Source organism: Pongo pygmaeus, chromosome 19 (assembly GCF_028885625.2).
Source record: "Pongo pygmaeus isolate AG05252 chromosome 19, NHGRI_mPonPyg2-v2.0_pri, whole genome shotgun sequence".
In the NCBI taxonomy this organism is placed as follows: Eukaryota; Metazoa; Chordata; class Mammalia; order Primates; family Hominidae; genus Pongo; species Pongo pygmaeus.
In genome coordinates this window covers 70,184,085-70,210,537 of record NC_072392.2, presented here as the reverse complement: position 1 = coordinate 70,210,537, position 26,453 = coordinate 70,184,085, and the positions used below count along the sequence as shown (strand labels likewise).

Below are 26,453 nucleotides of genomic sequence, written 5' to 3'. Positions count from 1 at the left end.
GAGGAAGCAGGCTAGATGTGGCCAGAGCAGAGGAAGAGAGGAGAGCGGTGTAGGATGAGATTGGAGAGCCAGGTAGAACCCAGATGATGCCGGGCCTGGGACATCAGAGTGAGAAGTTTGGATTTTATTCCAAGTGTAATGGGAGGTCACTGAAAGGTTTTAAGCAAGAGAGTGGCATGATCTGATTTTAAAGATCACGTTGCTGTATGAATAATGGCTTCTAGGGGGCAACGGCAGAAATAGAGACCATTTAGGAAGCTGCTGTTGTAAAGGTGGACAAATAGTGACTTGAATAAAGGTCGTGACAGCAGAAGTAGGCAGAAGTGTTTAGGGACTAGCGGTGTTCGAGTATCTACTATGTGTTTGTCAGCTAGAAACACATGACAGAGAAATAACAGATGAATAAGAGAGATAGATCCTGGCCCTGTGGGGCTTCCAGACAAATGTAGTGGTTAATTCTTTTTTTTTTTTTTTGAGACAGAGTCTCACTCTGTCGCCCAGGCTGGAGTGCAGTGGTGTGATCTCGGCTCACTGCAAGCTCCGCCTCCCGAGTTTGCCATTCTCTTGCCTCAGCCTCCCCAGCAGCTGGAACTACAGGCACCTGCCACCACGCCCAGCTATTTTTTTTGTATTTTTGGTAGAGATGGGGTTTCACCGTGTTAGCCATGATGATCTCGATCTCCTGACCTTGTGATCCGCCCGCCTTGGCCTCCCAAAGTGCTGGGATTACAGGCGTGAGCCACTGCGCCCGGACTGTAGTGGTTAATTCTTAATACTTTGGGGGTCACAGACTCCTTTGAGAATCCTACCTAACTACAGACCCTCACCACAGAAAAAAGCACATAATCACACCTGCTCAGTTTTTTGTATAATTTTATGAATATTTTACATTCATCGTGATAAGTTCACCTGGTCAAGTGGATATTAAAGGATAAGTAAAGGCTCATATATGTGTGGAGAACTGGTGCATACAGAATTATGGAGAAATGATGGTGGATCAGTGGAGCAACTGGGGAGCTGCTGTGTGCTGGGGCACAGGAGAGTGACAGGACAGGGGCCCATCATGCCTCCAACCCAGTGAGCAAAGCATCCACACATCCACAGCACTGTGCTGGGTGGGAAAGCTTGTTCTTGCCCTGGCTGAAAGACAAGACGCAAGTGATATAGTGCTTCATCAATGTTGTAGACCGAACACTTATCTCTCTCCAAAATTTATATGTTGAAATAGAATCTCCAATGTGATGGTATTTGGAGGTGAGGCCTTTGAGAGGTAATTAGGTCATGAGCCTTCATGAATGGGATTAGAGCCTTTATAAAAGAGACTCCTGAGAGCTCCCTCACCCATCTGCCATGTGAGGATACTGAGAAGATGACCATCTACGACCCAGGAAGCAGGCCTTCACCAGACACCGAATCTGCCAGTGCCTTCACCTTGTCCTTCTCAGCCTCTAGAACTCTGAGAAATGTTTGTGGTTTAAGCTGCCCAGTCTAGGGTACTTTTGCTGTGGCAGCTCAAACTGCCTAAGGCAATCAGTAACCTCAGGATAGGAGTGGGCTGCCAGATGGAACCCTCCTGAAAGGTTTCTGGATGGAAGATTTGAGTCACTTAAATATATATCATGTATCACGTGTGTGTGGAGAGAGACAGAGAGAGGCAGGTGGGGCGGGAGAATATGTACTGCCTCGTTATGCATGCTCATATAGTCCTGATTTGTTATGCTGTCATGTGATACATAACAATGTTTGGGTCAGCAATGAACCACATATATGGTAGCCATCCTATAAGATTATAATACCAGGCCAGGCACAGTGGCTCACGCCTGTAATCCCAGCACTTTGGGAGGCCTAGGCAGGCAGATAACCTGAGGTCAGGAGTTCAAGACCAGCCTGGCCAACGTGGAGAAACCTTGTCTCTACTAAAAATACAAAAATTAGCCGGGCTTGGTGGCATGCGCCTGTCATCCCAGCTACTCTGGAGGCTGAGGCAGGAGAATCGCTTGAACCTGGGAGGCGGAGGTTGCAGTGAGCCTAGACCCTGCCATTGCACTCCAGGCTGGGCAACAAGAGCAAAACTTCATCTCAAAAAAAAAAATGATTATAATACCATATGTTCACTGTATCATTTCTATGTTTAGATACACAAACACCACTGTGTTACAGTTGCCTACAGCATTCAGTATACAGTACTCATCATGCTGGATGAGGTTGTAGCCTAGGAGCAACGGGCTACACCATATAACTTAGGTGTGTAGCAAGTTATACCATCTAGGTTTGTGTAAGTATACTCTGATGTTATCACAATGATAAAGTCACCTAGCAATGCATTTCTCAGAATGTTTCCCTCTTGTTAAATGGCACATGACTGTATTTCAGTTTCTTTCTTTTTCTTTCTTTCTTTCTTTCTTTTTGCTTTTTCTTTCTTTCTTTCCTTCTTCTTTCTCTCTCTTTCTCTTTCTTTCTTTCTCTCTCTGTTTCTTTCTTTTTCTTTTTTTTTTTCATGGTCATTCTCTGTCACCCAAGCTGGAGTGCAGTGGTGCAAACACGGCTTACTGAAGCCTCAACTGCCTGGGCTCCAGCAGTCCTTCCACCTCAGCCCCCCAAGTAGCTGGGACTACAGGCACATGCCACCATGCCCAGCTAATTTTTTGTTGTTGTCGTTTTTGTAGGGATGGGGTTTCGCCATGTTGCCCAGGCTGGTCTTGAACTCTTGAGCTCAAGCAATCTGCCCACCTTGGCCTCCTCCCAAAGTACCGGGATTGCAGACGTGAGCCACCTCGCCCGGCTATTTCAATTTCTATAGTGCTAATAAAAATCCACTAAATTGTTTATCCAACTCATGAATAAGTTCAACCCACAGTTTGAAAACCCTAGTCTAGATTTTTTTCTTTCTATTCCCTTCTGTATGAACATGAGAAAGGCTCATCATCATTCCATATTTGATATTTTGACATAAATCTGCTGGATTTAGCTAAATTACAATTCTCCCAAATAATTAGGAGAAATTTGACTAGAACTATTTTGGTATTGCCCATGGTTGTTGCTTCTCTTTGACAGTAAACCAAAAAATTAAGCGCATGGTTATGGAGTCTGACCGCTTGAGCTGGCTGCCCCACCTGCCTCAGTTTCTTTATCAATATGTGGGACATCATCATCTTAATAGTAACTGCCTCCTGGGTAAGCCATGTAAGACAATTAACACAAGGCCTGGCACATAGTAAGTGCTCAAAAGATGTTGGCAACTATTTTATTTATTTATTTATTTATTTATTTATTTATTTATTTATTTTGTGACGGAGTCTTGCTCTGTCGCCCAGGCTGGAGTGCAGTGGCGTGATCTCGGCTCACTGCAAGCTCCGCCTCCCTGGTTCACGCCATTCTCCTGCCTCAGCCTCCCGAGTAGCTGGGACTACAGGGGCCTGCCACCACGCCCGGCTAATTTTTTGTATTTTTAGTAGAGATGGGGTTTCACCGTGTTAGCCAGGTTGGTCTCGATCTCCTGACCTCATGATCCGCCCGCCTCGGCCTCCCAAAGCGCTGGAATTACAGGCGTGAGCCACCGCGCCCGACCTATTTATTATTTTTTAAACTGTCAATGTTGTTGTCTTACAGCGGAGACCTGAAAGCAGCTTAGTCATGAGCAGCGCTCAAATAAGGAAAGAAATTATTTGCAATAAATAGGGATCTTTGAAAGGTTTTACGTTGGACCCGCCTTACCGTGGACAGACACTAGAGGGTGCTCCTCGCTCAGAAAGCCGCGTGTTTCCAGGCCCGGGACCTCTGCCAGGAAGCGCTTGGACTGCCGGTCCTGAAACTTTCTCTTTGGGTCTGGTAATTTACTGGGGAGAATTAGCTTCTGCCTTGGTTCTGAAACTAAAGGCTTTTTACGGAAGTAGGAGGAGACTGCAAGCGGCTATATGGAGCAGAAATGTGGCTCCTTCAAACTTTCACCAATTGGCGTTCTGCTGGACTGTGACTTGGAGAATTCCGGCAGTGTCTCATTCACCCATGAGCCCCAGGGTCTAGCACACATAGTGTCTGGCAGACAGTGAGCGCTTTGTAAATATTTATGGAATGGGACCAACCGATGGAGGCGTCTGAGACCCAAATAATTATAATTACAAATTGGCAAATGCTGGCACGATGACCACAGAGCATTAAGGGCGCTCCCAGAAGAATGAGGGCTGGGGAGGATTGGCCAGAATGGCTTCCTGAAATTCAGGAGCCCTGGCACTCTCTGGGGTACACAGAAAAGATCTTCCACATCTGGCTTTTGGATATTTAAAAACAGCTTCATGCTCCATTTTTTTCATGTCCTTCTTGTGGAATGATTTCTAGGCTTTTCACTAAGTTGATCACTCCCTGCAGACTTGTAGGAAGGCAAATAATAGTTTAGCACCTACTGGGTTCAAGCATCTCCTATGATCTCCATTATCTGATTTAATTGTGACTTTATCTCATTTAATCCCCACAACAACTCTCTGAGACTAAGGTTATTATCCACATTCTACAGATTACAACTTGGCAAGGTTTGATAACAGGCCCAAGATTACACCATTAGGGAGTGACAGGACCAGTATTTGAACCCAGATAGTCTAGCAGCAAAAGATGCTTTTAAAAATTTTCTCTTAAAAGAATAACAACAACAGCAACTAACAGTATGGAGGGGGCCAGATACTTTTCTGTGTTTTACATTTATTGACTCATTTAAGTCATTTAATTGCTATACACCTAGATGTCATCCTTTCTATTAATACATTGTTAGTACTGAAAAGTGAAGAGAATGATATAACAAACACCCATGTACTCATCACCTGGCATGAAAAAAAGGTTAATGTTAAAGTTGATATTATCCAGCCACAACAATCTTGAAAAAGAACAAAGTTGGAGAACTTGTCCCGGTGCGGTGGCTCATGCCTGTAATCCCAGCATTTTGGGAGGCCAAGGCATGTGGATTGCTTGAGCTCAGGAGTTTGACACCAGCCTGGGCAACATGGTAAAAATACAAAAAATTTCTACAAACAAAAATTTCTACAAAAAAAATACACAAATTAGCCTGGTGTAGTGGTGCTCGCCTGTGGTCCCAGCTACTCAGGAGGCTGAGGTGGGAGGATCATCTGAGCCCAGGGAGGTTGAGGCTGCAGTGAGCCAAGATAGCGCCACTGCACTCCAACCTAGGCAAAAGAGCAAGACCTTGTCTCAAAAAAAAAAAAAAAAAAGTTGGAGAACTTACACTTTCCAAGTTCAAAAGCTACAGTAATGAAAACAATGTGGTACTGGCATAAGGATCAACATGTACATCAATGGAATAGAATTGAGAGTCCAGAAATAAACCTGTATGTTTATGGTCAAGATATCAAGACAATTAAATGAGGAAATAAGTTTTTCCCCCACAAATAGTGCTGGGACATCTGGATATCCACATGCAAAAGAATGAATTTGGACTCCTATCTTTTATTGTCTACAAAAATTAACTCAAAACGAATCAAAGACCTAAAGATAAGAACTAAAACTATTAAACTCTTAGAAAAAACATAGGTGTAAACCTCTATGACCTTGGATTAAGCAATGGTTTGTTACATACAACACCAAAAGTACAATCAACTGAAGAAAAAATAGATCAATTAGACTTCATCAAAATTAAAAATTTGAGTGTCAAGGCCCTGTCAAAGTTAAAAGATAAATCACAGAATGGGAGAAAATCTTTGAAAATCATAGATCTGGAAAGGATCTTGTATCCAGAAGATAGAAGAACTGTTTTTCTGTTGTTGTTGAGACAGAGTCTTGCTCTGTCATCCAGCCTAAAGTGCAGTGGCATCATCATAGCTCACTGCAGCTTCCACCTTCTGGGCTCAAGCAATCCTCTCACCTCAGTCTCCCAAGTAGCTGGGACTGTAGGTGTGCACCACCATGCCTGGATAACTTAAAAATTTTTTTTTGTATAGACGAGATCTCACTATGTTGCCCAGGATGGTCTTGAACTCCTGGCCTCAAGCGATCCTCCTGCCTCTGCCATCCAAAGTATTGGGATTAGAGTGAGCCACTTCATCCAGCCGATAAGAACTCTTATAATTTAATAATAAAAAGACAAATAACCCAATTTAAATTTGGACAAATGACTGGAATAAGCATTTCTCCAAAGAAGATATACAAATGCCAAGAAGCACATGAAAAGATAGTCAGCATCAACCAGGCATGGTGGCTCATGCCTGTAATCCCAGCACTTTGGGAGGCTGAGGCAGGTGGATCATCTGAGGTCAAGAGTTTGAGACCAGCCTGGCCAACATGTTGGAACCCCGCCTCTACTAAAAATACAAAAATTAGCCGGGTGTGCTGGCAGGTGCCTGTAATCCCAGCTACTCAGGAGGCTGTGACAAGAGAACTGCTTGAACCCGGAAGGTGGAGGTTGCAATGAGCCAAGATCACACCACTATACTCCAGCCTGGGCAACAAGAGCGAAACTCCATCTCAAAAAAAAAAAAAAAAAAAAAAGATACTCAGTATCATTAACCATTAAGGAAATGCAAATCAAAAGTTTCAAACCCACTAGCAAGGCTATAGTTAAAAAGACAATAACTAGTATTAGCAAGGATGTAGACGGATTGGAACTTTCATAAATTACTAGTGGGAATATAAATAGGTGCAGCCTCTGCGGAAAAAGGTCCTCAAAGAGTTCAACATAGAGTTACCGTAAGACCTAGAAATTCCACTGCTAGCTATATACCCAAGATAATTGAGAACATTATATATATTTGTACATGAGACCAGGAGCAGGGACTCATACCTATAAACCCAGTATTTGGGGAGGCCAAGGCAGGAGGATCCCTTGAGCCCAGGAATTTGAGACCAGCCTAAGCAACATAATGAGATCCTATCTCTACAAAATATAAAAAATTAGCTGGGTGTAGTGGTGTATGCCTATAATCCCAGCTATTGGGGAGGCTGAGGTGGGAGGATTGCTTGAGCCTAGGAGTTGGAGGCTGCAGTGAGCTATGATCATACCATTGCACTCCAGCCTGGGTAACACAGCAAGACTCTGTCTCAAAAAAAAAAAAAGGTGTAGCTGGGCGCAGTAGCTCAGGCCTGTAATCCCAGCACTTTGGGAGGCCAAGGCAGGCAGATCACGTGAGGTCAGGAGTTCGAGACCAGCCTGGCCAATATTGTGAAACCCTATCTCTACTAAAAATACAAAAATTAGTTGGGCGTGGTGGTGCACACCTGTAATCCCAGCTACTCAGGAAGCTGGGATGGGAGAATCGCTTGAACCCGGGAGGTGCAGGTTGCAGTGAGCCGAAATTGTGCCACTTACACTCCAGCCTGGCCAACAAAATGAGACTCTGTCTCAAAAAAAAAAAGTATACATGAATGCTCATAGCATCATTATTTATAATGGCCAAAAAGTGGAAATGTATCAGTCCATTCTCACACTGCTATAAACAATTGCCTGAGACTGGGTAATTTATAAAGGAAAGGGTTTAATTGACTCACAGTTCCACATTGCTGGGGAGGCCTCGGGAAACTTACAATCATGGCAGGAGGCAAAGGAGAAACAGGCACCTTCTTCACAGGGTGGCAGGACGGGAGTGGGTGCAAGCAGGGGAAATGCCAGATGCTTATAAAACCATCAGATCTCCTGAGACTCACTCATTATCAGGAGAACAGCATGGGTGAAACCACCCCCATGATCCAATTACCTCTACCTGGTCCCGCCCTTGACATGTGGGGATTAATACAATTCAAGGTGAGGTTTGGGTGGGGACACAGAGCCGAACCATACCAGGGAACAACTCAGGTGTTTATCAATCGATGAGTGGATAAACAAAATGTGGTCTGTCCATGCAGTGGAATATTATTCTACCATAAAAAGGAATGAAGTACTGATACAAGCTACAGCATGGATGAACCTTGTAAACACTCTGCTAAGTGAAAGAAGCCAGTCACAAAAGACCATATATTATATGATTCCATTTATATTAAATGTTCAGATAGGCACATTCATTGAGATATGTGGTTGTCAGGGGCTAGAAGTAGGGAGTAATGAGAAATGGCTGTACACAGGCACAGGTTCTGGAATTGGATAGTAGTGATTGTTGAACAACCTTGTGAATCTGCTAAAAAACACTGAGTCATACATTTTTAAATGGTGAATTTTATAGTATATGAATTATAGATCAATAAAAAAAGAAAAAAGTTAATATTTTCTTCATAGATAGCTCAGTGGTTCTCAAACATTTTGGTCTCAAAACCCCTTTAGACTCTTAACAATTACTGAGGGCCCCAAAAAGCTCTTGTTTATGTATTTTGTTTTTGTGTGCTTATGTTCAATATCCATTGACATTTACCATGTTAGAAAGTAAAACAGAAATTTTAAAAATATGTATTAATTCATTTAAAATAGCATTACTAAACCATATGCTGTACATGTTAACATAAATAACATTTGAAAAATAATTGTATTTTCCAGAACAAAAGAATTAGTGAGAAGAGTGACATTTTTTGCATTTTTGCTGTCAAATGTCTGGCTGAATAGAAGATAGCTGCATTCTCTTACCTGCTTCTACTTACATTTAATGTGTTGAGATATGTTGTTTTGGTTGAAATATGTGAAAAAAGTCTGTCTTCACACAGATATGTAGTTGAAAAAAGGAAGACTATCTTAATAGCCTTTTCGAATAGTTGTGGATATTTTTCTTAGATTACACACCAAAACTGGACAAGTATAGTTTATTAAAGGTTAATTGCAATGTGGAACCTGAAACCATAAACTTTTCAATTGGTCTATCATGATCATGTACTTTTTTTTTTTTTTTTTTTTTTTTTTTTTTTAGACAGAGTCTTACTCTGTTGCCCAGGCTGGAGTTCAGTGGCACAATCAGGGTTTACTGCAGCCTCAAACTTCCAGGCTCAAGTGATCCTCCCTGCTCAGCCCCTGGTGGGACTACAGGGATGCACCACCATGCCCAGCTAATTTTTTTTAGTAGAGATGGGTTTTTGCCTGCCTGCCTGCCTGCCTGTCTTCCTTCCTTCCTTCCTTCCTTCCTCCCTCCCTTCCTTCCTTCTTTCCTTCCTTCTTCAGGGTCTTCCTCTGTCACCCAAACTGGAGTGCAGTGGTATTATCTCAGCTTACTGCAACCTCCACCTCCCGGGTTCAAGCAATTCTCATGCTTCAGCTCCCAAGTAGCTGGGATCATAGGTATGTGTCACGATACCTGGCTAATTTTTGTGTTTTTTCTAAAGATGGGGTTTCGCAATGTTGGCCAGGCTGATCTTGAACTCCTGGCCTCAGGTGATCCACCCACCTTGGCCTCCCAAAGTGTTGAGATTATAGGCGTGAGCCACCAAGCCTGACCTCAAGTTCCCTCTTTCTAATCTGGAATTGAGAATAGCACTAGCATCCAGGCCCACCTCAAAGGGTCAGACTGAAGTTCAGATGGCCCAAGGATGCACTAGAAAGTTCTTTATGCATTGTAAATGAGAGTTGCCTACTCTTGTCAGGCTCAACTACCTTCATTCTATGGACAACTGGCTACAGGCTTCTCACCCTGAGCGGTGGTCAGCTCAGCCAACTCACCCTTTCCACCCTCCTCCCTCCCTCCTTTTTCACAGGAAACTTAAGAGTCAGATCTCTTCCACTGCAAATGGAGATTCTTGATTTGGAGAGAATAAGATAAAAGACCTGACATCAATCCTTACTCTTGAAAGCATGTTGTTACTTTCTAAACATTATTGAAATTTTAAAAAAATCTTCCCCCCAAATCAGTATATTTGAATTGCTAACAAGCCTGTCTGCCTTGTTTTTATCTCAAAGAATAAAATGCTGAGCCCTGCGTGGGATGCTAGATGCTAGAGAACTCCCCCATCTCTTTCTCTCTCTTTCTCTCTCTCTCTCTCTCTCTCTCTCAGTTCTGAACAAGGAGGGAAGAAGGGGTAAAGAGTCCTTAGTGAGCTCCTTCTGCAGGGACAACCCCTCTGGACCCATCTGGATGGGAGCAGCCAGGAGAGGCAAGAAGCAGCTGTATTTGGTGGCACTGCCACAGCGTCTCCTCAGCCCCAGCAAGTGGCCTTTGGTCTAGAGTTGGTCCATCTGCCCCGCACAAGGCTCGAATCCAGCCCTAGAGACGCCCCCCGCCTGCTCCAGGTGGCCGGCACCCTAGACGGGGCAGGAAGGGCAGGCGCCGAGCCTCAAGTCTCAAACACGGTGGGGGGCTGCGCGGCAAGGAGAAACCCAGGAGATGCTCGGGGTCGGGGCCCAGGGCAGGGAAAACCCTCAGCTCGGTCACCTTTCTCTGGTCAAAAGCCAAGTGAGCGAAGGAGGCGATGCAACGTCACCCTGGGTGGCCAAGGCAGGCACCTAGGTCTCGACGTTCCAGGAGAGGGACGCGCTGTGACCCCCAGCCCCCTAGGCTCCTGTCTGCGTGATGAGCGTCCACTCGCCGGTTCCAGCCGCGAGCGCCCTCAACACTCCCGGAGCTGGGCCAGGCGCCGCCTTCCCTCGGGCGGCCGGCAGGGGTCAGTGTTTGGCCGCAGGTGAACAGGCAGCGGCCGGGGCTGAATCTGGTTCTTCCAGCTGGATTTTGCCCCTGCCAATCTGTCTGGACTTGTCCCCTGGCCATTAATTGGGTTCTAGCCTATCGAGACTCCTCATATTCTCCCCACCCCCGACCACTACCTCCATACTGTCCTTTCTAAGTCACCAGGCCTGTACCCTTCCAGAAGCATAGATCCCTGGACACATGGATAATTACTTCCTGGCCTTATACCAGACAGTGATGCGAGATTGGAAAGAGGACATGGCACGGAGTCAGAAGATTTGAGTTCAAGTTCCTGCTCTGCCAGTTACCAGCTGTGTGATCTTGGGCAAGTCACTTTACCTCTCTGTGTTAAGTTTCTCATCTTCAAAAATGAGCTAATGGCAATAGGAATGGCTATGATGCCACGTGCCAAGGATTTATATGCCATATACTGTGTGTGTTATCATCTCGAGGGTTTAATAGGAGGAGACTATGGCCCAGAGAGATGAACAAGCAGCAGGAAGCAGAAGAGCCAGCCTCTGAACCCAGGTCTATCCATTTCTACCATGTTAACCTGCTTTGCAGGGCTATAGTGAGAATTTAATTGTGGAATTTATATTATTCTCTTCTGGCAGTTTGGCCTGGATCCTGGTGGGTGAGCTTTCCCTCCTACTAACAGGGGAAGCAGGGAAAGGTATTTTCAATTGTTAGAAACATCCTTAGTTAGTGGGGTATGAAATGAAAATAGCCCACTAGAATACAAGCTTCAGAAGGGCAGAGGTCTCACCTGTCTTGAGTCTGTTGCTCACATAATTCCTGATATATAGTAGATGCACAAGCAATATGAAGAAATGTAAAAATATGAAGAAATATGAAGAAATGTACACCTCCTACCTTCATTATAAGATAGATTCTAACACAGAGTCATTTTTCATAACAACCATGCAATTACCAGGCAAGTGACGCTAATTACTAGTTCTCATGACCATTATTGAGTTTAATTCAAGGGTTTTATTGGATCCCGTGAAACTCCTACAACCCTGTAAATCATGGGGATTCAATAACAGTCTTTTTATCAGTATGTTCACAAGATAAATTGAGTAAACCAGCTTAATGACTCATCTTCATGACTTATGACGTTAAGAATAAGATGTGGGGAAATGACAAATGTGATAAAAACCGATGGCTCTGAGAAAATGTCATGGGCATGTGGCTCTGAATGCTCTCCCATGTGGCTCTAGGGGCCTCAGCAACCTTCAGTCCCGTGTCCACCCTCACTCCACTTCAATAATCAATTTGTTCTTATCCAAAGCATTTTTGAGGACCTTGTTTCTCTTCTTCTCTGTGTTAATCAGGCACACAGGCCTAAAATATCAAATCCTAGGCAGATGCGTGAACCCACAGGACAGCAACATTAGGAGGGCAGAGTAGAGGTAGGCTTCAGTTCAAAGCAGGCATAGACTTGGAGAGGGAAACTGGGAAATGAAAACAAGTTGTCTATACAGACTCTCTCCCTAGAAGTCCATTTAAACAAAATAGAAGCTCAATACAATCAAAATCCTTGGGCAGTGGTGCCATGCAAAGAGCAAAGACCTGAATCTGAGTCTTGGATCAGTGAGCTTCTTAGCTTTGCCTCCAAGCTCCAGTTTCCTCCACTCTAACTGGGGCCGTATTCTCTCCTCCCTCCTGGTTTCCTCCAGTTTCACTGAACATTCTTTTCATTTTGGTTGTGCGTTCTTCTGCTGCTCTCTCCTGCACCCTTGATAGGTTCTATGCTGACTTTTATCTTTCTCTTCTTACATGCTCTTGTTGGAAAGTCTCATCCTTTTGTGAATCCAACTGCTGCCCACGTGGGGTGATTCCCAGGTTTATGTCACCAGTCCTGCCTTCTCTACTACTCTTTAAATTTGAAAACAAGGGCCGGGTGCAGTGGCTTACACCTGTGATCTTGGCACTTTGGAAGGCCAAGGCAGGAGGATCACTTGAGGCCAGGAGTTTGAGACCAGCCTGGGCAATATGACAAAACCTCATCCCTACAAAAAATACAAAATTAGCTGGGCATGGTGGCAAGCACCTGTAGTCCCAGCTACTTGGGAGGCTGAGGCAGGAGAATCGCTTGAACTCAGGAGGCAGAGGTTGCAGTGAGCTGAGATCGCATCACTGCACTCCAGCCTGAATGATAGAGTGAGACTGTCTCAAAAAACAAACAAACAAACAAAACCCAACTTTGGGTCAAGCATCCATTCTTGACCAATTAGCTGTAGCTAGGAAAGTGGAGTCCTATGAACACAGCAAACCACCACGAGAATCACGGAGATGAATAGGGGCAGGATAATTTACCAGAGGAAGCCTAGAGTGGAGTGCTGGACAGACCACCATGTAGAGTTACCAGCTGAGGACATTGCTACTTGGATACCCCCACAGGTATTTCACCATCTTCCCCTGAACTCATAATCTTCCCCTGAAAACCTGAATCTCCTCTTTTCCTAACCCCCATGAAGGGGCTGTCATCTACCAAGTCATCCCAACTAGAGATCTGAGAATCATTCTGGAATCCTCCCTCTGTATCACGAACCCCAATACTTCTGGCTAATCACCATGTCTCTCTAATTCTACTTTCTAAATATTTCTCTTGTCCATTGCCACTTCTGTTTTCTGAGCTCAGGCCCTCCTCATAGATCTGGAACATTGCAATTGCAATAACTTCTTTCTTTCTTTCTTTCTTTTTTTTTTTTTTTTTTTGACAGAGTCTTGCTCTGTTGCCCAGGCTGAAGTGCTCAGCTAATTTTTGTATTTTTATTAGAGACAGGCTTTCGCCATGTTGGCCAGGCTGGTCTCGAACTCCTGACCTTAAGCAATCTGCCCGCCTCGGCCTCCCAAAGTGCTGAAATTACAGGTGTGAGCCACTGCTCCTGGCCTGCAATAGTTTCTTAGCTGGTCTCTCTGCTTCTAGTCCTGCTCCCCTAATCTACTGTCCTCACTGCTGGCAGCCATCTGCCTTTGTTTTCCTAAATGAAATAGATTATTTTCTGATTATATTAAAAATACATGTTCAGCCGGGTATGGTGGCTCATGCTTGTAATGCCAGCACTTTGGGAGGCTGAGGCAGGAAGACTGCTTGAGGCCAGCCTGGGCAACATAGTGAGATCTCATCTCTACAAGAAATTTAAAAATTAGCTGGGCAAGGTGTCACACACCTGTTGTCCAAGCTACTGGGAAGACTGAGGTGGGAGGATAGCTTGAGTCATGGGAGGTCAAGGCTGCAGTGAGCCAAGATCCTGCCACAGCAGTCCAGCCTGTGTGACAGGGCGAGACCTGCCTCAAAGAAAACAACAACAAAAGACATGATCATTTTAAAAATTAATAAGGAAAAAAAAAAGAATATAAACTTTGCCTAAAATTTTACCACCATGAGAGAACCATGTTATTTTGGTGATCATTCTTCTTTGCATTTTTCATTCCTATTTTTAAAAATTACATATCATACACTTGGTGAGTGGGTTTTTTCCACTCTCCAGCTTCATTGCAGGACATGCCTTGCTTTGCACATTATGGCTGTAAATATGGAGTTGCCTGTAATCTCTTTGAGTACACCATGCTGTTTCTCACCTCTCTGCCTGCGCTTATGCCTGATACACCCTGCATTAATTTCCTAGGGTTGAAGTAACAAAGTGCAGGCCTTAAAAATAGCAGAAATTTACCCTCTCACAGTTCTGGAAGCTAGAAGCCTGAAATCAAGGAGTTGGCAGGACCATGCGCCTTCCAGAACTTCCAGGGGAGGATCCTTCCTTGCCTCTTTCAGTTCCTGGTAGGCCCAGGCATTCCTTGACTTGTATAGCACAACTCCAAACTCATGTGGTCATCTTCATGTGGCCATCGTCTCTGAGTCTGTGTGTCTCTCTGTCTTCACATGGCATTATCCCCGTGTGTCTGTCTCTGTGTCTAAATTTTCTTCTTCTTAAAATGACACCCAGCCAGGCATGATGGCTCACATCTGTAATCCCAGCACTTTGGGAGGCTGAGGCAAGAGGATTGAGGCCAAGAGTTCAAGACCAGCCTGGGAAGCATAGTAAGTCCCTATTCTCCACAAAAATACAAAAATTAGCTGGGCGTTAGTAGTGCACCTCTAGTCCCAACTACTTGGGAGACAGGCAGAAGGATCACTTGAGCCCTGGAGATGGAGGCTGCAGTGAGCTATGATTATACCACTGCACTCTAGCCTGGGTGGCAGAGCAAGACTCTGTCTCAAAATAAAAAGAAAAAACAAAAAAGGACACCAGTTGTATTGGATTCTAGCCCACCCTACTCCAGTATGCTAAGGTTCCCTGCAGCCTCAACATCCTGGGCTCAAGCAATATTCTCACCTCAACTTCCCAAGTAGCTGAGACCACAGATGTATGTCACCATGCCCTGCTAATTTTGTTTATTTTTTGTGGAGACAGGGTCGCACAATGTTGCTAAAGCTGGTCTCGAACTCCTGGACTCAAGTGATCTTCCTGTCTCAGCCTCCCAAAGTGCTGGGATTACAGGCATAAGCCATCACATTTTCAACGACCCTATTTCTAAATAAGGTCACATTCCGAGGTACTAGGATTTAGGACTTCAACATGTCTTTTGCTGGAGGGGGACACAATGTAAACCATAATATACCCTTTTCCATTTTCTCACCTGAACAGCCTCTCTTGAACCTTCACAGTCCAGCTGAGCTGCCATCTCTTCAAGGAAGTTTTCCCTGAAGCCTTCAGGTAGGCCTGTGTTTTTCCATGGTGGCCACATCAGCACACAGCACATTTAATTGGAAGTCTCCACATATGGGTTGGTTTTCCTTACTTAAAATATGCTTATCATCCCTTGGAGGTAAGAACTGTATCTTTTCCATCTTTAATATGCCCAGCACTTGTCTCTTACGTTAATTAGTTCAAGACTAAGTGGGCTGGAGGCTCAAAAATACAGTGGCTTGCCAGGCATGGTGGCTCATGCCTGTAATCCCAGCACTTTGGGAGGCCAAGGCAGAAGGGTCACTTGAGCCCAGGAGTTCAAAATCAGCCTGGGCAATAGAATGAGACCACATCTTTACAGAAAAAAATTACAGTGACTTAAGGAAGAATAGAAGTTCATTTCCCTCCCTCATAGCAGTCCTGAGTTGAGTAGTGTAGTTTGGTAAGGATCTTGCCCCACATGGCCATCTGAGGACTCTAGTTCCTTCCAGATTGTTGCTTTGCAAATATAAGGACTCTGTCCTCATCTGCTTTACATAAGCTGGATAGCAGGCACATCTGTCTTCCAGGTTGGAGGAAGAGGGAAGAGACCGTCGGAAAATACATGCCTGGTGCCTAAAAGTTCAGACTCAAAGTGGCCCTCATCACTTCTGCTCATATTCTCTTGCTGAGAGTTTAGCCACATGGCTACACTTAGTTGAAAGAAAGGTTAGAAATGTGTCATCAATTGAACAGCAATGACTATATTACAACTCTATTATAGTTCCATAACTCCTTATCTCCAAGTTCTGAAATCTCAAAAGCTGTGAAAATTGGAAAGTTGTGTGTGTGTGTTGCTGTTGTTATTGTTGTTGAGACAGGGTCTTTCTCTGTCACCCAGGCTGGAGTGCAGTGGCATGATCACGGCTCACTGCAGCCTCAACCTCCCAAGCTCAAGGGATTCTCCCACCTCGGAGTCCCAAGAAGCTAGGGCTACAGGTGTGTGCCATTGTGCCCAGCTAATTTTCTTACTTTTGTAGAGACTGGGGTCTTGCTATATTGCCCATGCTGGACTTGAACTCCCAGGCTCAAGCGATCGTCCTGCCTTGGCCTCCCAAAGTGTTAGAATTACAGGCATGAGGCCGGCCAAAAGTTTTTTCTTAAGTTTGGCACAGACTCAAGTGGTGGCAAAATCGGACTTGAAATGACATGAGGAATTTATAGAGACATCTATAAAGACTATCTATAGTCTTTATTTCATTCACTTAGAATGAATATTAATGTATTTTGTTGCAAAAGTGCCAACATATTTGTTCAAGCTCTCCTCAGACCCCACTGGGGGAATGAATAATATGCAGTGTGTGCAGCATTTATCTCTCTGAAAACTGAACACTTCTAAATTTCAGGGCTCATCTTAGACCCACGCAAGAGGACCCCACACTTTGGAGGGCCTTACTTTGCCCTTCTTCTAGATAGCCGTTGCTGATTAGGTAGGCCTGTGAGGCAAAATGAAGGGCCTCTCACCACCTGAGCACCCCCCAACTCTAGATCATGTCCCAGGTATCTGGGCTGCTGGAGTTTGCTGCCCAAGTGGTCCAAAGTCTGTGCAGATCTCTTTAATTGGTCGATCCTCTGGATGGGTGGGGGGTGGGGGTTACCGCTGTCATATGCACTCTTAAGCCCAAGACATAATCAAAGAGCAGCTATTTGCAGCAGGTATGGATAGAGGCTGGTTGTGCAAACTAAAATGTCCACACATGTGCCCGTGAGACCACTCAAGGTAAGGATAGAATTGAGTGTGCAAAGAGAAAGGGGATAGATGTAGTTATCCAAAATTGTAAATTTGACCCTGGCTATATCTATCAACATAGGACAGAACACAGCTCTTATTTATTTATTTATTTGTTTGTTTGTTTAGTTTCGAAGAGATGGGGTCTCACTATGGTGCCCAGGCTGTTCTTGAACTCCTGGGCTCAAGTGATCATCCTGTCTCGGCCTCCTCAAGTGCTCCGATTATAGGCATGAACCACCATGCGCAGCTCAGAAGACAGTTCTTATTTAGTAGCTTGTTAACTTGATTTACATATCGTAAATATATTAGGCATGGATATGTGGGCCTCCGGGCCTGCATGTTCGAGTGAGTCTGTACATCAGCCCCAGATATTTTGTTTTATTTTATTTTATTTTATTTTTGAGATGGAGTCTCTCTCTGTCGCCCAGGCTGGAGTGCAATGGCACGATCTCAGCTCACTGCAATCTCCGCCTCCTGGGTTCAAGCAATTCTCCTGCCTCAGCCTCCTTGGTAGCTGGAATTACAGGTGCCCGTCAACACGCCCGGCTAATTTTTGTATTTTTAGTAGAGATGGGGTTTCGCCATGTTGGTCAGGCTGGTCTCCAACTCCTGATCTCAGGTGATCCACCTGCCTCGGCCTCCCAAAGTGCTGGGATTACAGGCATGAGCCACAGCACCTGGCTGAGCCCCAGAGATTTTAGAGAGGGATTGTGTACTCATGCTATGGGAGAACAGGAGAATGGACCCTACAGCTTGGTTCCTGGCACTTAGTAGGTACTTGATAAAGGACTGTTGAACTGAAATAGGAACAACAACTAGCTCACAGGATTCCTGGGACGATCACAGATAGCATATGTGAAAGCCTGACGTGAATTATGAAGGGGTCCCCGAATGTGGAGGAGGAGGAGGAGGATGGACGGAGTGGAGAAGTTCAGGAAGACCCGAGAGTAGATGCAGAGTAGATGACTGAACAACAGAAGATGCCAAATGGTATTTGACAAAAGATTGAGGAATGTTAGCAGTTGCATTAGTTATGAATCTTGTTGAAACACCAGAAACCAACTCAAGGTAGCTTAAACAAGTTGGGGGCAGAGGGGAGGATAAAGAGAGGTGGGTTAAAGGGTACAAACATACAGTTAGATAGAAGGCATAAATTCAATGTTTGATAGCAGAATAAGGTGACTACCGTTAATAAAAATGTATTGTATTGGGGGGATGGACACCCTAAAAACCCTGACTTCTTTGTTATATATTATATATATGTAATAAAATTTCACAAGTACCCCATGGATTGTATGAAAAACAAGATAGCTTAGCCAGGTGTCGTGGCTCACGCCTGTAATCCCAGCACTGTGGGAGGCTGAGGCGGGCAGATGGCTTGAGCCCAGGAGTTCAAGAACAGCCTGGGCAATATGGAGAGACCCCGTCTCTACAAATACAAAAAAATTAGCTGGGCCTGATGGCGTGCACATGTAGTTTCAGCTTGGGAGGCTGAGGTGGGAGGATCACTTGAGCGCAGGAAGTCAAGACTGCAGTGAGCTATGATTGCACCACTGCACTCCAGCCTGGGTGACAGAGTGAGACCCTGTCTCAAAAATATATATATATATACAGTCCCAGCCTGTAGTCCCAGCTCCTGGGGGAGGCTGAGCCCAGGAGTTCGAGGCTGCAGTGAGTCGTGTGTGTGTGTATGTATGTGTGTGTATATGTAATAATGCATATATATGTGTGTATTCGCACATACATATGTACATATATGTGTGTGTATATATATTTGTATTTATAGATATACACATTTTTATATATATACACATTTGTATATTATATATACACATTTATATATACACATTTATATTTAGATATAATATATTATATAAATATTATATATATATACACACAGCTCACTGCAGCCTTGAAATTCATATATATATGAATTTATATATATACACATTTATATATTATATATACACATTTTTATATATACACATTTATATTTATATATATATACACACACACACACACACACACACACACACACACACACACACACACGGCTCACTGCAGCCTTGAACTCCTGGGCTAAGCCTCCCCCAGGAGCTGGGACTGTATATATATATATTTTTGAGACAGGGTCTCACACATACATATATACATATATGTATATACACACACACATATATATACATACATAGCTATAGCTAGAACAAAAAAAGGGGGAATTGATGAAAAGAAAATAGAATGCATCCAATCCAGATCTCCTCTCATGGAACAAGTTGTCATTGACTTCTCATCTCTGCTTCTTTTTTCTTCAGGTCTGATGCATTTTTCTTTCTCTGCAGACCAGCTCCTCCCACCTCCAAATCTCAATGGAAGAATGTGACATTCTGGATTCAGCTACCCAAAGAGGGGTTTTCCCCCTCTTTTTCTCTATTATACATTTTATAGGAAGGAATTCTGTCCCAGTTAATTCAAACTGGAACCAGAGGAACAGAGTCCCACTGCTCAAAATGGCTGTCACCCGTGGGTAAGGGGAGCAGTCAGAGAGTCATTGCGACTGGGGTGGCAGTCCCACTCCAATCCGCCTTGTGGCCTCCTAGCCTGCAGCATACTTCCTCCCAGACACACAAAAGGTGCCTCTGCCTGAGTCTTCCTGGCAGGGAGTTTGGTACCCACCAACATTGGGAGGGGAGCTTACAACACAGGACTATCTCTTCCCATAGATAATGTCCTCACAAAGCTCCACTCAGGACCACTTATATTCTCGAGGTAAGGGAGGAGGTTCAAATGTCATGTAACAGTTTTTTGCTTGTTTGTTTTGAGGGAGGGTCTCGCTCTGTCACCCAACCTAGAGTGCAGTGGCACGATCATGACTCACTGCAGCCTCAAATTCCTGAGTTCAGCCTCCCCAGTAGCTGGGACTACAGGTGCTTGCCACCACGCCCAGCTGATTTTTTTTTTTTGGAGAGACAAAGTCTCTCTATGTTGACTAGGCTGGTTTTGAACTCCTGGACTCAAGCAATCCTCCTGCCTTGGCCTCCCAAAGTGTTGGGATTACAGGCATGAGCCACTGTACCCGGCTCATATAACAGATTCTTAAGTTTATTTCTTTTGAAAGTTTGCATACAGTGACTTCACACATCACATTGTTTTACAACTAAGGTATATTAATGCTTAATGGAAATTTCCATTTTATTATTTATTTATTTATTTTTATTTTATTTATTTATTTATTTTTGAGACAGAGTCTCACTCTGTTGCCCAGGCTGGAGTGTAGTGGCGTGATCTTGGCTCACTGAAACCTCCACCTCCCAGGTTCAAGCGATTCTCCTGCCTCAGCCTCCCAAGTAGCTGAGATTACAGGTGCCTGTCACCATGCCTGGCTAATTTTTATATTTTTAGTAGAGACAGGGTTTCACCATGTTGGACAGGCTGGTCTCGAACTCCTGACCTCAGGTGATCTGCCCGCCTCGGCCTCTCAAAGTGCTGAGATTACAGGCGTAAGCCATCGTGCTCAGCGTATTTATTTATTTTTTGAGACAAAGTCTTGCTCTGTTGCCCAGGCTGGAGTGCAATGGCATGATCTTGGCTCAATGCAAGCAATTTTCATACCTCAGCCACCCGAGTAGCTGAGACTACAGGCATGCACCACCACACTTGGCTAATTTTTGTATTTTTTAGTAGAGACAAGGGTTTCACCATGTTGGCCAGGCTGGCCTTGAACTCCTGACCTTAGGTGATCCACCGCCTCGGCCTCCCAAAGTGCTGGGATTACAGGCATGAACCGCCATGCTTGGCTGGAAATTTCCATTTTAATATCTTGTTTACAGATAGCTTGAATAATGCTGGGTAGTGGGATGGTACACAGAACAGAATATATTCTTCTATATGTGCATATATTTGATTGCATATATAATACATATTATTATATATTAGGCAGGGTTCTGAGTGGCAACTCTAACCAGGTTAAAGGAATTAAGGATAGACTTTATTTTCTGACATAACTGAAACGTTCAGGGAGCTTCAGAAGGTGCTATTGAATTCAAGGGTTCGACAACTCCATTAGCTTGCCCTTAGTGGTTCTGTGTCCTTTCCTCTGTCCTTCTCACCCTCCTTCCCTCCCTTCATTTCTCAGCTCTGCTTTACTTTGGCTTCACATAACTCCAGGCTCATGTCATCCTTTTTGTCCCAATCTTAGATAAAAAACCATCTTTCCTTTCAGGCAATAGAATATGATTGGCTAGGCCTAGGTTACTTGTCAACCTCTATACCCTTACGTTTTTGGAGTGGGGTAGGAGCAGGAGAAATAAAGAATTCTACTTTATGTGTTTGTGTATGTATCATTTCTATGAGAAAAAGTTTAGCAGGAAACTTTAATGTTAAATAAATAATGGTATATTGACACCAAAAAGTATATACATAGCAGTTAAAAGAGCAAGGTTTCTACATACTGCATAGAAAGGTATCCTCAGCATGGTATTAAAGACAATTGGCAGAACAGAAGGTATAATAACATATGGTGTTTTAAGAAAATATTTTTTTTGTTTGTTTGTTTGAAACAGGGTCTTACTCTGTCACCCAGGCTGAAATGCAGTGGCTTAATCTCAGCTCACTAAGCCTCAAACCCCTGAGCTCAAGCAATCCTCCTACCTCAGCCTCCCAAGTAGCTTGGTCCACAGCTCCGCACCACCATGCCCAGCTAATTTTTGTATTTGTTGTAGAGATGGGGTTTTGCCATGTTGCCCAGGCTGGTCTCAAACTCCTGGCCTCAAGCGATTCATCCACCTCAGCCTCCCAAAGTGCTGGGATTGCAGGTGTGAACCACCACGCCCAACCTAAGAAAAGATTTTAAGCATGGTTGCAAATTCAGAGAAAATGTCTGTACAGGTATACAATAAATTATTAATAATGATAGCCGCTGAGAAGTAAAGGAGGCCTAGAGGAACAGGAGTTCCAGGTTACTTTAGTCTCCTGCACTATTTGGGCTTCTTTTTTATTTCTTAAACATTTTACTACGAAAAAACTTCAACACACAGAAAAGTTGAAAGTTTTACAGGAAACATCCGATATCCACCTCCTACATTGTTCCTTTGACAATTTGTAATACTTGCTTTGTCACATGTTTATTCATCCCACTACTCAGCATGCGTATCATTAACTGCTTCCCTGGTTTGTCTTTTAATTAAACTTTTCATTTTGAGATAATTGTAGGTTCACATGCAATTGTAAAAAGAAATCCCATGTACAGAGATCCTGTGTGCCCTATAGCCATTCTCCCAATGGTAACATGTTGCAAAACTCCAAGAAGACTGAGTTCTATATTGATGTGATTGAAGTTCCTCCGCAGGGTTCTTCTGGGGCCCTTCACAACAACTGTGTGTCCCTTCAGAATGATGTTAACATTTTCTGGAATGTCAACAGTCTGATTGCTGAGAATGGTCTTCATTCTCGCAGTAGACTTGGCTAATAGCACAATATCACAACCAGGATACTGACACTGATAGGTCAAGATATAGAACAATTTCATCACCATAAGGATCTCTCATGTTTCCATTTTATAGCTGCCCGCATTTCCTTACTGCTCCTGCTCCCTGCTCTTTTGTTTGTTTGTTCTTTCTTTCTTTTCTTTTTTTTTTTTTTTTTTTTTTTGAGACAGGATATCATTCTGTCACCCAGGCTGGCGATCACGTGGTGCGATCATGGCTAAAGGCGGCCTTGACCTCCTGGGCTCAGGCGATCCTCCTGCCTCAGCCTCCTGTATAGCTGGGATCACAGGCTCATGCCACTATGCCTGCCTAATTTTTTGAAATTATTATTATTATTATTTCTAAATCAGTAGGTCTTTTATTGTATCATTTAAATATCACAAATAGGTCTTAGGAATCATCCAGCATCTTGTTTGTGTAGCTGGACATCTCTCAAATCTTACTCATCAGCCTGCTGAACAGTTCCCTTTTCAGAGACATAGATACCGTTCAAAAATTTCCTGATATCCTTGTTTTTAACTGCTGTGGCTTGCTGAATCAAAGCCGCTGAATTTGAAACAAGCTCAATGTCATTTCCTTCAAGGATGAATTCATCTTTCTGGGCTTGAGATACTGAACAAGCAACACCTGGTCTCATCTGAACTCTGTGGATGTATTTTTCACCCAATAAACTTTGGATTTCAACAAGAGACCCATTCTCCTAGATAAAAATGTTGATGAGGAAGTGAGCATACACAGACCTCATCTTGTAACTGAGGCCCAGTGTAACATCCTTGATCGTGTTCTGTACATGACTACAAATATTCTGAACGGCAGCCAGTTCCTCTCTGTTACCCCCATCGTTTGTCAACCCGGAGCCTCTTTTCTTTCTTTCCAAGACGACTGAGTTCTATATTGATGTGATTGAAGTCCCTCCACAGGGTTCCTCTGGGGCTCTTCACAATAACTGTGCGTCCCTCAGAGTAATGTCAACATTTTCTGGAATGTCAACAGTCTGATTGCTGAGAATGGTCTTCATTCTCGCAGTAGACGTGGCTAAAAATTATTTTTAGAGTTGGGTCTCCCTATGTTGCCCAGGCTAACCTCAAACTCCTGAGGTCAAGCAGTCCTCACACCTTGGCTTCCCCCAGTGCTGGGATTACAGGTGTGAGCCACTGTGCCCAGCCTCCTGCTCCCTGATTAACCCCTGGCAACTACTAATCTGTTCTCCATTTCTATAATTTTTTTTCAAGAGTGTTATATATATAATGGAATCAAGCAGTATGTAACCTTTTGGGATTGACTTTCTTCAGTCAGCATAATTCTCAGGAGATTCATCCAGTTTGTGGCATGGGTCGACAGTTCATTCTTTTTTATTGCTATATAGTATTCCATGGTATGGATGTACTACAGTTTGTTTAACCATTCAGCCATTGATGGACATTTGAGTTGTTTCCAGTTTTTGGCCATTACGAATAGAGTTACTATAAACACTCATGTATTCTTTTTTGTGAACATAAATTTTTATTTCTCTGGAATAAATTCCCAAGAGCCCATATGGTATAGTTCCATGTTTAGTTTTTTTAAGAAACTGCTGACTGGGCATGGTGGCTCACACCTATTATCCCAGCACTTTGGGATGCCAAAGTGGGCAGATCGCTTGAGCCCAGGAGTTCAAGACCAGCCTAGGCAACATAGCAAAATCCCATCTCATACAAAAAATTAGCTGCACATGGTGGTGCATACCTGTTGTCCCTTGCTACTTGGGAGGCTGGGATGGGAGGATCACTTGAGCCTGGGAGGCAGAGGTTGCAGTGAGCGGTGATTGCACTACTGCACTCCAGCCTGGGCGACAGAGACCCTGTCTCAAAACACATACAAAATTTTCCAAACCATTTCTAAAGTGGCTGTATCCTTTTACATTTCCACCATCAATGTGTGAGTGACTTAGTTTCTCCACATCCTCACCAACATTTGGTATTGTCACTTTTAAAAATGTTAGCATTCTGATAGGTGTGTAGCCATATCTCATTATGGTTTTATTTTGCATTTCCCTATTGACAATGACATTGAATCTCTTTCATGTGCTTATTTGCCATCTGTATTTCCCCTTTTGTGAAATGTCTCTTCATGTCTTTTGCCCATTTTCTAATTAGATTGTTTGTGTTTTTATTGTTGCATTTTTAGAGTTCTTTAATATTCTGTTTACTAGTCTTTTGTTGGATAAATGGTTTGCAAATATTTTCTCCTCTCTAGCTCATCTTTTTGTCTTTTTACAGATTATTTCACAAAAGTTTTAAGTTTTGATAATGTCCAATTTATCGATTTTCCTTTTATGGATTGTACTTTGGTGTCAACTTTAAGAGCTGTTTGCTTAGTCCTAGACCTTGAAGATTTTCTTCTATTTTTTTTCTAAAAGGTTTTCTTTTTTTCTTTTCCTTTTTTTTTTTTTTTTTTTTTTTTTGAGACAGAGTCTCACTCTGTCATGCAGGCTGAAGTACAGTGGCACAATCACAGCTCTTGCAGCCTTCATCTCCCAGGCTCAAGAAATTCTCCTGCCTCAGCCTCTGAAGTAGCTGGGATTACAAGCATGTGCCACCACAACTGGCCAATTTTTGTATTTGGGTTTTTGTTTTTTTTTTTGTAGAGATGGAGTTTCCCAAAGTGCTGGGACTATAGGCATGAGCCACCACACCCAGCCTACATCTTTATCTTGTATCCTGTGACGTTCCTGAATTCACTTATTTCTAGGGGGTTTGTTTGTTTGTTTTTGTAGACTCCTTGAGATTTTCTATATATATAATCACGTCATCTGCAAATAGGAAGAGTTTTGCCTCTTCATTACCAATCTTTTATTTCCTTCTCTTATTGCACGGACTAGAGCTACCAGCACTATGTTGAATAAAAGCAGTGCTTTATTCCCACTATTAGGGACAAAGCATTCAGTCTTTTACCATTAAGTATAATGTTAGTGGGTTTTTCACAGTTGCTGCTTATCAAGTTAAGGACATTCCCCTCTATTCCTATTTTTTCTGACAGATGTTTTTGTTTATTTGTTTGTTTTTTGTTTTTTGAGACGAAATTTCACTCTTGTGGCCCAGGCTGGAGTGCAATGGCACGATCTTCACTCACTACAACCTCTGCCTCCCGGGTTCAAGAGATTCTCCTGCCTCAGCCTCCTGAGTAGCTGGGATTACAGGCATGCGCCACCATGCCCGGCTAATTTTGCATTTTTAGTAGCGATGGTGTTTCTCCATGTTGGTCAGGCTGGTCTCAAACTCCTGACCTCTGGTGATCCGCTGGCCTCGGCCTCCCAAAGGGCTGGGATTACACCACACCCAGTCAGGTTTTTTTTTTTAATTATTAAATGGGTGTTGAATTCCGTCAAATGTCTTTGCATCGTTGCTATGACTATGTGGATTTTCCTCTTTATACTGTTAACATGGTGGATTACATTGATCAATTTTTGGATATTGAATCAGCCTTGCATCCTTGAAATGCAACTGTATAATTCATTTTATATATTGCTGGAGTCCATTTGCTACTATTTTGTTAAGGATTTTTGCTTGTATATTCATGCAGGATATTGGTCTATAGTTTTCTTTTTGTTCTACTGTCCTCATCTGGTTTTGATAATATTAACCTTATAAAATTAATTGGAAAACATTTTCTCTCTTCTGTTCTCTGGAAGAGATTGTGAAGAATTAAATTCTTCTTTGAGTGTTTGGTAGAATTCTCCAGTGAAACCATCTGGATCAGGAAATACTGAGAGGGAGGGAGGATGGTTTTTATTACAAATTCAATTTTCTTAATAGTTATAGGGCTATTCAAATTAAACTAATACCCTAAAATTAAACTAAGTTAAACTAATACCCTAAAAAAAAAACCTCTATGCATATAAACTCATACCGGATGAGTTAGGTAGTTTGTGTTTTGAGGGGAATTGGTTTATTTAAGTTGCCAAATTTATGTGTGTAGAGATTTTTTGAAGGAC

The 26,453-nt window shown here is 43.3% G+C and overlaps 1 pseudogene; it reads right to left on the bottom strand.

The window, feature by feature from the left end:
• Nucleotides 1–22,919: 22,919 nt before the first annotated feature.
• On the bottom strand, nucleotides 22,920–23,498 carry LOC129016593 (large ribosomal subunit protein uL6-like; annotated as a pseudogene).
• Nucleotides 23,499–26,453: the final 2,955 nt, after the last annotated feature.